This window comes from Schistocerca piceifrons, chromosome 2 (genome assembly GCF_021461385.2).
Source record: "Schistocerca piceifrons isolate TAMUIC-IGC-003096 chromosome 2, iqSchPice1.1, whole genome shotgun sequence".
NCBI classification, from domain to species: domain Eukaryota; kingdom Metazoa; phylum Arthropoda; class Insecta; order Orthoptera; family Acrididae; genus Schistocerca; species Schistocerca piceifrons.
The window spans coordinates 149,955,480-149,969,935 of NC_060139.1; positions in this window are offsets into that span (position 1 = coordinate 149,955,480).

The window sequence follows — 14,456 nt, forward strand, 5'->3', positions numbered from 1 at the left end:
TCGAAATCAGGCAATCTCCCACATATTGTATAGTGGAGAGCACTTTGTGTACCTCTGTCAATTCCCTTCTTTCCCGTTCCAGTCATGAATAGTGCGGGGGAAGAGAGATTGTTGGTGCGATTCCGTAATCGCTCGAATTTCTCTAATTTTACATTCACGGTCATTTTGCGGAATAAGATTAGGAGATAAATAATTTGGTTGATTCTTGTAGTAAGTATCCCGCATAGAATCTTGAGAGCAAACCACGCCATAATGTAAACACCTCTCTTACAACTTGAGTATCCCCGTGATGCTGTCGCGATTTCTAAACGAACCAGTAGCGAAACCGTCCGCTGTTATTTGGATATTCCCTACGTCGTTCATAATTTTTCTGGTACGCCTCCCAAACTGACAGTAAGTTACAGGTATCGGTCGAACGAGGGCTTTATAATCTACTTCTTTTGCAGATGGATAGCACTAGCTGAAGATTACTCCAATGAATCTGTCTGCCATCTGTATTTCCTGCAATCAGTTATATGTGTTCGTTCCACTTAAAATCGTTCTGTATGCATACTGCCAGGCGTGACTGCTGCCATTACTTATTCGGTAATCTTGTAGTCATACAATAACGAGTCTCTCCGTATAATTATGCGCAGTACATTGAGTTTGTCTATGTCGAGGGTCAACAGTCAACCCCTGCACCAAGCTAGATCATCTGAGTTTTCCTGCATATCGGTAAAATTTACAAGCTTTGCTACGTTTCTGTACGCAAGAACATCAAGAATAACCTCCAGAAGCTTCCGACAATACCTCTTAGGTCATTTACATGGAGAACATTGTCAATGGAAATGGTCCTATAACATTCCCCAAACCCATGGGTACACCCGAAGCTACTTTTACGTCTGAAGGTTTCTCTGCACTAAGAATGTTATGATGTCTGTTTTCTAGGAACTCTGCAGTCAAATCACAAAGCTGGTTTAATATTTTGTATGCTCGTATTTTCTTCATTTGTCGACAATTCGGAACGGTATCGAACACCTCCGTAAAAAAAAGGTAAGTTCATATGGGAGATTTTCGGACCCTAGACTTGAACATTACTTCAGCTAACTTAAAGTAACTTACGCTAAGGACAACACATACGCACCCATGCCACAGGGAGGACTCGAACCTCCGACGAGGGGAGCCGCGTGAACCGTGACAAGGCGCCTAAGATATCGCGGCAGCACCTCCATAAGTAAAGAATCACAGTGTCAACTGCCTTCTGGATCTCGCGGACATCGACAGAGGAAACTGATTTTCAAACTATCGGTTTATTGCTAGAGTATAGACATTTGTTCTCCAGCAAAGTCACAACCGACAAGAAAAAACATATTCTGAAATGTACAACAGATTGACATCGGCCATATAACTATAGGTCTGTGGTACTGCGTTTTTATTCGACGATCCTCTTAGAAACAGAAGTCTCCTGCATGTTCACGTACGCAGTCGAAAGGCTGGCGTCTACCAGATTGCTTATGGAGTAGTCAGGCACATGCAGATCCAAGTAACACTACAGAAACTACAAAAAAGAGAGAAACGGCAAAACTTAAAGAAAACAAAAAACATTAAGCTGCAATAAGATGCAGCAGCACCACTCTACAGTCAAGTACTACTTGACATTGACTGATGACAACCCAGACGAAAGCTAATGAAAACGTGAGCACAAAATACTGCTGAAAATTCCAGGATATGTAATCAATTTATTTCAATTAAACATTTGTTAACAGATGTCATGAATAACAGTGCTAGGTAGCTCACAATCTATTCAATCGATCATTTCAGTAACACATACATGGGAAACAGAAACGGCCGGATGCGCGCCTGTCGCTTGGAGCACAATCTTCCGAATCAAAGATTGATCTGAAGCTTTCCTACTGACAGAAAATTTAGTGGTACCTCACAGCAGAGCGTACATGGATCACGACATTTACAGCCTGCCACTTACCTGCTAGTGTTTCCAACTAATTACTAACAGTACATCACGTATACGAGGAGATGAGTGCGATACTGTGCAATTAACTAAGGTCACTGACTCGTATTCCATTTTAGTCAAATAGTTTTGTGACTAGAGATGCTAGACAGCAGTTGGTAAAATAGCTGTACGTAATGGAAAGAAGGAACGTCAAGTCGCTGACGAAATCATGAAAGACGGAATACAAGTTATAAGAGAGCGTCAATGAGGAAGGAAATCAGTCCTAGTACTTGGTTTAATGATTTTAGGAAAATTACGGAAAACCTAAATCTGGGTTGCTGGACGGGGATTTGAAGAACCGTCCTTCGGAACACGTATCCAGTGTATTATCACTGCGCCACGTCGGTCAGTTATAAATAATTGACATAGCCAAATAACGATTATGTCTGACCACAGCTGTGACTCCTGTAATGTAAGAACGTGCGGAACTTTAATTCCAGGTGACCGACTGATCTCAGTCAAACACTCACTGCTCAACTGGACGTCTCTGTTAGTAGCGCTGACACACATGTCTACACCTTGGTGTGCTCAAAGATTTGCGCCCGCTGGGTGCCTCACCGGCTAACAAAAGGCCATAAAGAGCAACTTCCATCCCTGTTTGGCCCAATGAACGATGCACTTTTGGGAAGCAGTACGTGTATGATGGGCAAATTATTGATGCAGTAAGACCATGGCTTTAACGTCTATCAGTGGAGTGTTCCATGGGGCATACAGGTTCTACCAGTGAGATGACGTGCGGCCGAAAGTTGAAGGTAGAAAATAGGATTTTCTAGCCAAAAGAGTGGATAATAATATGATGTATTGGGATCCTCAATAAAACTAACCTTCTTTCAGAAAAAAATATTGCATTACTCCTAAAGCCCCCCCCCCCCCCCTCGTAGATTTATTTTTATAATCTGGATGAATGTCGTGGAAACGTTTAGAGATCACGAAGTCGAGAAATCGGCCGGCATCCCTCATGGCGTGTTAAAATCGTGTGACCTGTGAGACGGAGTTGGTTTCACCGTAGTGTTGAGGAGAAGGAGATCTTTTGTGACCATACGAGCAGTTTCTTGCCATGCGGAAAATTGAGAGATTCCTACAGTACGTTCCAGAGTGCAGCCCAAGATTTCGTGCTAAAGTTTATGGTGTCCTGGCCGATGCTGCCTTTTAGTGAACGTGCCCATTCAAGGTAGGTACATTCCTCAGATGAGGTCACGTAACCACTTGCTGGCTGGACGGTAGGGCTTTAATGAACAAGATGGTCTCGTCGAAGTTCAGTAGGGGCTAGTAAATTACTTTTGTTTCCGTGGTAATTTGAGAGTGGCGTTCTGCGTTGTTATTTCCCTGTTGACTCTGAACTGTATTATGGCTTTGAACTTTATAACTGTTTTGTTGTTGTGGTGCTTATCTGCGAGAATTGTTTTTAACCAGTTGGAGGCGGTGTATTGAACTGTAAGTGGAAAACATAAGCCAGTCCTTCGGTCGGATTTTGGGATGTTTCCTGAAAGTAGTTTGAGAGTTACAGGACTTGACTTCGGAGTTGTGAGTAGTTTAATCGTATCTTGCAGGCCATAGCGCTTGCTCTGATTGATTGTAAATGTCTAGAGTATTGATCTTGGCCCATCAATAAGCATTTCCGACGAAATTGGTGGAACAGTAAGTCGAGTAATTAGCGTCGCGTGACGCCACGGACGCTTCGAGGTACAGACGAAAGGAATGTTTCGCACATGTCCAATACTGCAAAACATGCACTATGATATTCTTTGCAGTAATGGAGACTCGCTACATACAATTTTAAGTTTTGAAATCCGCCAGGTGACGACGAAATAGTCGACACTAGTTTCTGGAAATTAGTTATATAACAGCCTTTTGGTGACACATACAATATGAGTCGCCTTCGTGCAACCATCTTCAATTCGTGAACGAGGCAAGGTACTGAAACGAGGTTTTCACTGAATGATAGTACCCAGAAAAACAAGTTATTTAATTGTATCGTTAATACTCTTGACTCGAGAATCAGCCGAAACGTAGAGGGAAATGTGTTTTTAATGAAACGATTAGACTTTTCAACGGCATTTGAAATCCTTTGAAAAGACGAGTACAGTGATGCAACACTTGTTAAAATCAAAATTTTCACAAATGTTGCCGGCCGGAGTGGCCGAGCGGTTAAAGGCGCTACAGTCTGGAACCGCACGACCGCTGCGGTCGCAGGTTCGAATCCTGCCTCGGGCATGGATGTGTGTGATGTCCTTAGGTTAGTTAGGTTTAAGTAGTTCTAAGTTCTAGGGGACTTATGAGCACAGCAGTTGAGTCCCGTAGTGCTCAGAGCCATTTGAACCATTTGAACCACAAATGTATCCGATAAATGTGAGACGAATCACTCAGAATCAATACTGCGCGATAAGCAAAGGCAAATGGACTCTCATCTAAGCCTGTGTCGTTACATACAGCGACAATACATGCACACGGTACTTACACAAACGTACTAAAACTAGACCTTTCTTTTTACAACTTAATGAAACAACCGAAATCTAAAGTAGAAAGGGTCGTATAGTCCCCTTTAATTATCATTTTATTTGACTTCCAGTGCACTTTGCATCCTACGGAGCAATTCGGGTGTTTTCGTTGCTAAATTTCGTACCAGAGAAGACTGAGCTATGATTCAATCTAGCCATAGCCTATTTCTTTCCACGATTTTCGGGCATCATATGGTTGTCATGTTGGTTCTTTTCAGATTTGCAAATGCGTCTATAACGCCGTTACAAGTCTTCCATATTTTTATATGTAACCCAACCCACGACTATGATTCCATAAAATGTTTAACCCTTGTTCTCCTATTCCAAAACTCTCTGGCATGTGTGATTGAATGAATGTGGTTGTCTTTTAGTTTGCTGTATGGTGGTTTAGTCTGCTGCAGAGAATAATGGGTAGACCTACAGAATGGCCAACCCTTGTAGTATTCGGGTAGGCAAAGAGGTTTGTTCCCCTTGTGTGCAAGTTACCGATGTTAGGTTGGTGGCGGAAGCCTCATCTCTGGGTTTTCCTGACCACGAGGTCGTGTGGGAGAAGTTTTAGGGTGATATTGGCAGTATGCTGCCACCTCTCCGAGGGCCTGCAGCCGAGGTCTCTTCGAAGAAAGGTGAGTTGATTTAACCGAGTGGCGCGTTGTCTCATAGCGAGAGGGGAGCTTTTGTTTCTGGCCTCGCGTTTTGTCTTAAAGATTGTTTTACTAGGTCGCAGCAAGGAATGCAAGGGTTTCGCAGACTTTCAGTTTGATTCCTAATGCAGACTTTTGTCCGTAAGAAGAACGTAGCACAAAGGTGTTGCATATGTCGAAGCGTTCTCACGTAGGAAGTGCGCCCTCGGTTTAGTGTGAATGTTTGTGCGTCTGCGACTACGTGTGTATACATACTGTTCTTTTCCGAATCTTGATAACTTTTGCCTCTTTGTGAATTTTCTTTCTTTCATTACTATATGTCCGTTGGAAACCATCCACGTGGCTTAATATTAGGGTTTGTTGGCCCTCTGCCATTACCCTTTGTCTATTCAAATGTGTCCTCTGTAAAATGTTAATTGTTCGCGGCTGCGTAAGATAAAAAAGAGTTTAAATACAAAAACCAATGTGACAGGACATATGGTAATCGACCGCCGCCTGGTAGTACCGGCTGAGATTTTCAGGGATGCTGTTTCCACGGAGACGTCGTCATCAAGATGGATGCTGAGGGTCAAAGATGTATCTGTGAACCCTGTTCCTATGCCGATAGCTTGTGGTTCTCGATATGTGACGGCAAAGATGAAGCACTAAACTATAGAGACCCTACATACAGAGACATACCTTTATTTGCATATACGTTACGAGAGATACTATGGCTGAGCTCCTTTCAAAGATATACTTTGGCTGAAGCACCTGCGTGAGGCCATATTGGATTTAAGTCCCATAAATAAATGCTGTTCCAAAACACTAGTACACTGAAAATCTCTCGAAACCGTACAATTTATTGACATTAAATGTCAGATAATGAGTTATTGGTGTTTGAAGGTTTCAGGAGACATATGACACATAACAAAGTAAGAACTATAATTCCGTACCCTGGAGTAGTGTGTAATGTCCACAGCAGTTCATGAGAAGATCGAATTTCAATGTGGGCTGTTTTCGTTCGAGTCCTGCCAACTGCAAAAATTTTCTTATTCATGGAAATGCGAGTGGATATTCAAGAAAGCTTGATTATCTGGTGAAAAGAAACTACCATTCATCATCAGAACAAAAAAATAAAAAACCTCACATATGTGAGAAACAATTAAAGGCTACTTAGTCTGGCTGTCAGACCCCTATAAGGTATAACAGAAAACTTACAAGCTAGTTATTTTAGAAGACTTCTTTTCCACTCGAGAACGTCTTCAAATTAAGCACATATTCAGATTAAACATATTATGGTACTGATGCAGGCATATTTCTGTTGGTACTATTTCTCTTTGCTTCAGTTACCTTCAAGGGCAAAGAAAGTAGTTTACATTCCTGGGAGTGAATTGTAATTTTTCGTGCAAATTATAACGTACTTCATTCAACCAGCACATTTATTCAGCAGTGGGGGACCTTTTGTAATACATACCATTACGTAAGAAACTAATGTGTAGCTGATAGGCTCTCACGTTCAAAGAATGAACATACAACAATAGTTATCATTTTTTGCACAAACTAGAAAAAACTTCACACAGCCAGTACACATGGGTAACAGTCGAACGGGGCAGCCGTGCGGTATGAGGCGCCTTGTCACGGTTCGCGCGGCTCTCCCAGTCGTAGGTTCGAGTACTCCCTCGGGCATGGGTGTGTGTGTGTCGTCCTTAGCGTTAGTTGAAGTTAAAGGTTTAAGTGCTGTGTAAGCTTAGGGACCGATGACCTCAACAGTTTGGTCCCATAAAATCTTACCATAAATTTCCAAATTTTCCATAGTTAACACTGTGGGCGTTTCTTAAGTACTTTTCGTGCTGTATAGCGGTATGTAAACAAAGAGTATAAACGGGGAAGATTATCAAAGTAAGAAAAGACACTAACACTTTCCAGATCTACAGTGAAAGAACCAGCAGAACATATAATTAGTTTATTCTATAATTCGTCTGCTAGAATGGCTGCCGCAGTCACAATCACTCCGTAGTCACAACGTTACCTTGACAACAGAAACATCTGTTGATATCTTCAAGAAAGCCAAGATATATCTTTAAAACAAGCGCAAGCACGGTACCTCTCGTGACGTATATACAAATAAAGGCGCGCACATACAGAGAGAGAAAGAGAGAGAGAGAAAGAGAGAGAGAGAGAGAATAGCTATTGCTCTTTATACCATAGATAAAATGAATAGGCGGCCCCCATTTTTGTCTGGAATTTGCGTGGGAATACTGTTACCCTCTGACTATCACAAGACACGGATTTGACATTCAAATTTTAGCATAAGCGATACTTAATATTTAGCATATGACTACTACACATTTAATGTGGAGTAAATTAAAGTGTGTCGTGATGCAGCATATTAATCATTAATACAACGTTCCGGAAAGAATGGTAATCGATCAGAAAAAAGAGCATCACTTATATTATTTTAGGCGTTCTGAAGCGATTTGCTGCTTGGATATTCATTGTTGGTGTTAGTAGCCTCTAGTTTTTTTTTTCCCTTCTCTGCTTAATATTGTTTAGATGAGGTCATTGTGGATCTAGAATCTGTCTTATACCGGAAAAATTCTGAATACATACTTCTATAATGATGTTTGGAAACGATAAATAATGAAAACATGGTAAAATGATTTCATGGAAACAAATTCACGGTAGCTGGGTTTCGAAAACGAAACTCCTGTTGTTATGGATATTCGCATTTCCATACGCCTACCAATTAAACGTAAGAAGATTATGATCCAGGATTTGTTAACTGGCACTTTAGCTCCATAAACGTAGTTCAAATAAACGTAGAAAAATAATTCGTTGACACCGAGAATCGAACTGTTGACAGCACAATGCATTTTCTTGAATGCTACTCACTGAACAGTACGCGACGTTACACAAACAGACGCATGTTTTGCAGATAACAATACCCAGAAATTTTCGAAGTCGATGTCTTTTCTCTCAAGACCAGAAATCTGTAGACATGGTATACTAAAAATTGCAAAATTTTCCAAAAGTCTTCAATATAATAATCCAGCTCCAGAAAGCACTGAAACCATAAGAATCGAGAAACCATTGGCAAAAAGATGCCGCAGAGAATTGGCATTGCCTCATACGACTGTCTGGCGAGTGTTAACCCGACGTATGGTCTCTAAGCCATATAGAATACTGATAGCTCCAGCTCATCGTGATGATGATAAAAGGTTGATTCCAGCAATGCTCTGCTAGAGGACATGGAAAATGTTACATTTTTACTATAGCTAATTTTCAGTGATGAAGCAACGTTTCACACTAGCAGTAAAATAAACCCACATTATGTGCACATATGGGGACTCTTGAACTCATGACATTCACAAGCTGCGACAGCGTCGCAAAAAACAGTGACTCGTATGTGTAATAAGTTTCCTTTAATTTACATCTATTGTCGCAAACTTTTTGTTAACAGATTACCGGTTTCGGTCATTAATGACCATCATCAGGTCTGTTTCATAAAAACAAAGTCCTAATGTACTGCAGCCATAGTGGCATCGGCAAATGTTAAATGCGGCATCAACACCAGCATCGTCAAATACACATAAATAACATCGCATGCACGAGTTATGTTGTCAGTAGTCATTTGACGGGGCCACTATGGCTGCAGTACATTAGGACTTCGTTTTTATGAAACAGTACTGATGATGGTGATTAAAGACCGAAACCAGAAATCTGTTAACAAACGTTTGTGACCATAGACGTAAAATAAAGGAAACTTATCTCATGACATTAATGAATACGAAATAGTATCAATTAAAGTGAACTTTTTTGTCCCATTTCTCGTGAAAAAGCGTACGGTCCCTTCTTTCTTGAGGAAAGCACAGTGTCCGGAATGCTGCAGAACTGGCTTTTTTCACAACTACAGGAGGACTCCGGTAACTAGATTTTCGAACGGGATAGAACTGCACCACACTGGCGCAACAGAGTACGCCAGTTTGCCAACGACACCGTGCCTCAACGCTGGATAGAGACACTACCCTGCATTCTTGGGTTCCAAGATCGCTAGACATGACACCATGCGATCGTTTCTTGTGGAGGTATATGAAGGAAAGCCCGAATATCTCCGCTTTACCTCGTGACATACAAGAAGTGAAAAACACTATAACAGCCACCGTAACTTCTGTAAAAGCAGTTACACTTTGTAAAGTTTGTGACGAATTTAGATAGCGTCTAAATGTTTTTTGTTCTGATGCTGATGTACACATAGAGCATTTGTAACGGCATAGCTGCCGGCCGATGTGGCCGAGCGGTTCTAGGCGCTTCAGTCTGGAACGGCGCGACCGCTACGGTCGCAGGTTCGAATCCTGCCTCGGGCATGTATGTGTTTGATGTCCTTAGGTTAGTTATGTTTGAGTAGTTCTAAGTTCTAGGGGACTGATGACCTCAGATGTTACGTCCCATAGTGCTCAGAGCCATTTGAAATATTTGAACAGCATAGCTAAAACTTCAAGATATTGTGAGTGTTTTGCAAACCATCCCTCGTCTGCAGTATGCTTTATCAATAAATATGGAATTTTGGAATCGGGTCATATTTTTGAAACACCCTGTACTTACGGAACTATAGAACCTCGTAAACTATGTAATCATTCAGAGCAGCTCTGTATTTTAGGGGCAACTACACTGGTTCTTTACAGTGCATCGAGAAAGACTCCACCTCTACAGAAGAAGAAAAAGAAAGATAGGGGAATATTTTGGTCGGTGGTTGCCGAGCGGCGGCCGCAGCCGCCGCGGTGATGGCGCGTGCAAGCCACGTGGGCGTCGCCTGTCCTCTGTTTTTATTGCTCGGCTGTACCGCGCGCGACCCCGCGCGGCTTATTTTTACCGCTAGCGGCCGGTGTAAACCCTCATTAAACAAGCCCCGTCCCCGGGACGGGTCCCCGGCCAATAATTCAGCCCGTTTTACATTAATTTTAAATATTCATTCTCATTTATTTGCCATCGGGTAGCTTGTAGCCGTCCGGTGGCGTGCGCAGCCTCCCGCTCGCCGAACACGCTTTTTCAACTTGTTTTCAATACATTAGTAGTATTCATGGGCTACATGCATTATTAATGAGCGGCTGCTACAGCGCCGGCCTTTCCGTGCGCCTGCAAAATATCCGAATTAGTTTTCTGTTAACATGGAATAACATTTTCGTCTATCGAATTTCACTGGTTCAGTCGTGTAAATTGCATCCAACTTGGAACCCGGGCGTGTCCGCAGTTAGGTAGTGTTGACCTGTTACGTATCAAAGTTGTCGGTGGGCATGTATAAAAAAATAAATAAAAATAAAAAAAACTCTTCTGATGAGCTCTACCGCAGAAGGCAGGTTTTGGGCAGTTTAGGGGGTTGTACACCGTCCTCGTGTGCAAATAAGTTACATGATGTGTTATGTTCTTTTACATAAATAACGATGATGCCTGTCTTACTTTAGGGGAATGGAGGTAGAGCAAAGTGGCCACTCTAAGGGGAAGTGAACTTTCTTTAAACCGCGCTTATTGATAGAAGCTTTTGAATAAACTTCCGAAAAAAAATTAATAGGCTCTTTCAGAGGTTTCCTGTTTGAAAGGTCTCTGTTGGATTCCTTTCATGTTAATTTCTTAAAACTGTTGTCATTTACGGCATACATTCCACTTCTAAATTTACTGTGGTGTTTCCGACTATCGGGGAGGAGACTGAGCAGTGGAACGTGTTACTTTTACACATAATCAAGAACGATCTCTCACACTACTACACTTAAAAACACAGTTTATCTGTAATTAATGTCACACAGTCTCATACGGAGCCTACATCCACTTTCTTTTATATACTGTATATGATAAGATACTGTCACCCCCCTCCCTTTTGTGTGAAAGGATGAATGAGCAAATGTATTTCTAGTTGCATGCTAGATGGTAGCAGACAAGCCGATCTGCTAGAGAACAGTAGGACAAACGTCGGGACAGGTAGCTATGCTTTCTAAAAGCAAAGAGGTTTCTACTCTTGGTATGGTCCTGTCCATCCCTTGTCATGTTGTTATAGGAAGCTGCCTCTCTGATCACTTCCGATTGTATCCGTGAGGCACCCTCGGTAGGGGCCCACGCCAGACTGTCCGTGGCGAGCGTCTGCAGTGGTAAGCGCATCTCTGCTAAGTCCGTAGGAAATTGGATATCTTAAGTTCAGCCTAACTGAAAATTTAATCACCTTTATTGCAGGTTTAGATCTAAAATATCTTAAGTTATCTTAAATTGCAACGCAGTGTAATTCGAACGTGAAGTTCAGAATATCTTCCAGTAGTTGCTTTGTCACTACTTTCTGAGTAAATTGGAATCACGTGTTGATGATCCATAACTCTAACTAAGATCATCAATCTTAAAAGCGAATGTACATGAGGTTATAACGTCTTGTCTTCACAATAATTTTCAATATAGCAACTTTTATGTTCAACCCATGTGGGGCGTACTTTGTGAGACCAGTACCACGTGCTTATACAATTGTTTGACCCACCAGGTTAATAGTAAGACGATAGTAACCAGTTCGAGGTTTTTCTTTTGTAAATTGCGTTTCGATGTAATTTATTTTAATTATCAAAATTATTGTGGAGTTACACTCTATGTCAAAACCAAGTTGACGACATGAAGCATGTGGTGTAATCATCAAAGTAGCCCTCAGGTATTCTTTTAGGGAAGATTTCACAGAGAGTTAGTATGACTTCAGTATACCAGTGTGTGGTAATTTCATGAAGGACAAGATTCCGCTACGAACGTAACTTCTTTGGGTGAAAATTGAATCGGTTGGCTGTGGTTAATTTCCTCTTGCATGTGTTTCAACGTTCTTCGTGTGTTATTTTATGAATGCAGTGTTGTATGCAGTCTCCCAATCTTGGCTCCATATTTGATGTGTTCCGTAAGATTACAAACTCAAATTTTCACAATCCTAAATAAGGCACCAGTTTGGTTATGAATCAAGTTTAATATGCTGAAATTTTAACGGAACAATTATCAATGTTAAAATAAATGTCCAAATATAAACTGCTTTATTTCTTTTTATTTAAATTATCTTTATACACACACACACACACACACACACACACACATATATATATATATATATATATATATATATATATATATATATATATATATATATATATATATATCACCGGTTATTGTAAGATGAGTACTAAAAGATGATAATTAATGTTAGTCTAGTTGGGAACTTGGTAAGCTAGACTGGATACCTGGTGAAACAGTTGCTCAGTAATGCAAGGTTAACTTCCCCAGATAGCTCACAGCTTTTAACCCACTTTTATTGTCTTGAATATCAGCACCGCTTTCAGAACAACTTAATGCATCAACCTTACAAGTTCACTGGAATTTATTGTTGCAACAGTTCATGTGGAGTACATGAAGTGATTACATTTAGAGATGCACATGCGGCTCTGAGGGACCAGGTATCAACCCATGTGGAAACACCCGTATCAGTAAGTGGTGTAGCCTCTACGAGAAGCAATGCAGGCACTGACTCTGGTATCCAGTCGATCGTACAGACAGTGGATACTGTCCTGGGACACGTCATCTCACGCCTGCTCGATGTGTTCAACTAGTTCTGTGAGAGTTGTTGGTTAACGAGTCGCACAAGTCACGTCTCATCCCATCATATACCACACATGTTTGACTGGAGACAAGATTGGAGATCGTGCTGTAGATTGCTGCACGTCTTGTAGAGCGCGTTGAGTTCCACGAGCGGTGTGTGGGCCATCATTATCCTGTTAGAAAGACCCATCACCTTGCTGTTGCAAGAACCGAAAAAGAACGGCTCCAACTACATCCTGCAGGTACCGCGTGCTGGTTACCATTCCTTCCAGAAACGCCAATGCTGAACGAGAGTCGTAGGTTATCGCACCCCGTTGCTTCCGTTACAATACAACGATCCTGGTGTGTGTCCGTGCTGCCTGGACGTCCAGAACTTCGTCTACGTGTGTCACAATGTTCATGTGATCACTGATACCACCCTCGTTGCGGAGATGATGCATCCGAAAGAACAATCCTGCAACTCGAAAGGCCACAATTTGACCCCTTTCAAAGTCTCTCAGTTGGCTGTAGGAAACACGAATGAGTCTCCATGACATAGTTCAAAAAATGGTTCAAATGGCTCTGAGCACTGTGGGACTTATCTTCTGAGGTCATCAGTCGCCTAGAACTTAAAACTACTTAAACCTAACTAACCTAAGGATATCACACGCATCCATCCCCGAGGCAGGATTCGAACCTGCGACCGTAGCGGTCGCGCGGTTCCAGATTGTAGCGCCTAGAACCGCTCGGCCACTCCGGCCGGCCGTGACATAGTTGCCTACTTCCTTCACGCGTTTGCATCACACTGAGCCTTCTGGCTGTGAGAATTCCCTATTAAAGGCTAGACATGCATGCCGCTTGATAGCTTTGACACTACGAAATCTGTTAGCGGATGACTCTGAAACCATTATCTGCACATCTACATTCCTCCAGGCGGCATATACAGTCATCGGATCAAAATCGACGTCCTCTTCCCAGATGTACCAAATTTTTTAGGCAGTGTGTTATGATGTACCGCAACACAATTTTCAAGTAAAAAGTAAGTAATGCATTGGTGTAAAGTGTAATTTTTTACAACGTACCGGAGTAGTGTTGAGGAATCCGAGTAGATCGATTTCATACAGGTCGCTTGCACAAATTGGCCAACAAAAACTAACAAAGCTACAGTACAAGCAAGGTGTTCGAGATTGTCAGTATTCTCCTGCTCTGTGCTCGCAAACTATGGGTCCTGGAGAAAAAATGAACACGACCTACTTTGTAGGAAATTTAATTTAGTCCAGCTTTGTAGTGGGATAACTTTTCTCTAGAGGCTGCATTTTTGAATTATTCAAGAAAAATTAAGATAGGTGGCCTCGAACCTCAGCCCTCACTGATTACGATTATTAGTATGTTGTTCATGAAATTCTCTACCACAACAGTACAAAAATTTTGGACTACACTAATTGTTTCCCATATTCGATTTTCTTTGGTCTTCATTAACTGGGCTGTAGCGCCATCAGTATAGTCGGCTGTATCGTTAAACATAATTAATTTAATCTTTCCGTCGTAAGCTCTGCAAGATACATGAGCTATTTTATATTAACTTGACAAACCCTAATTCTAGGGCCATATTTTATTTTTGACACATGGATCTATGCCGACAATTGTAAAAACGGCGATGGTACATTAGTCCTTACTAATGTAAAATTGTTACCTCCTGAAGAAGACAAATTTATATTTGTCGAAACCCAGGTAAAGAATTTCTTTATCCATTGCAACTGGTCGGCTGTT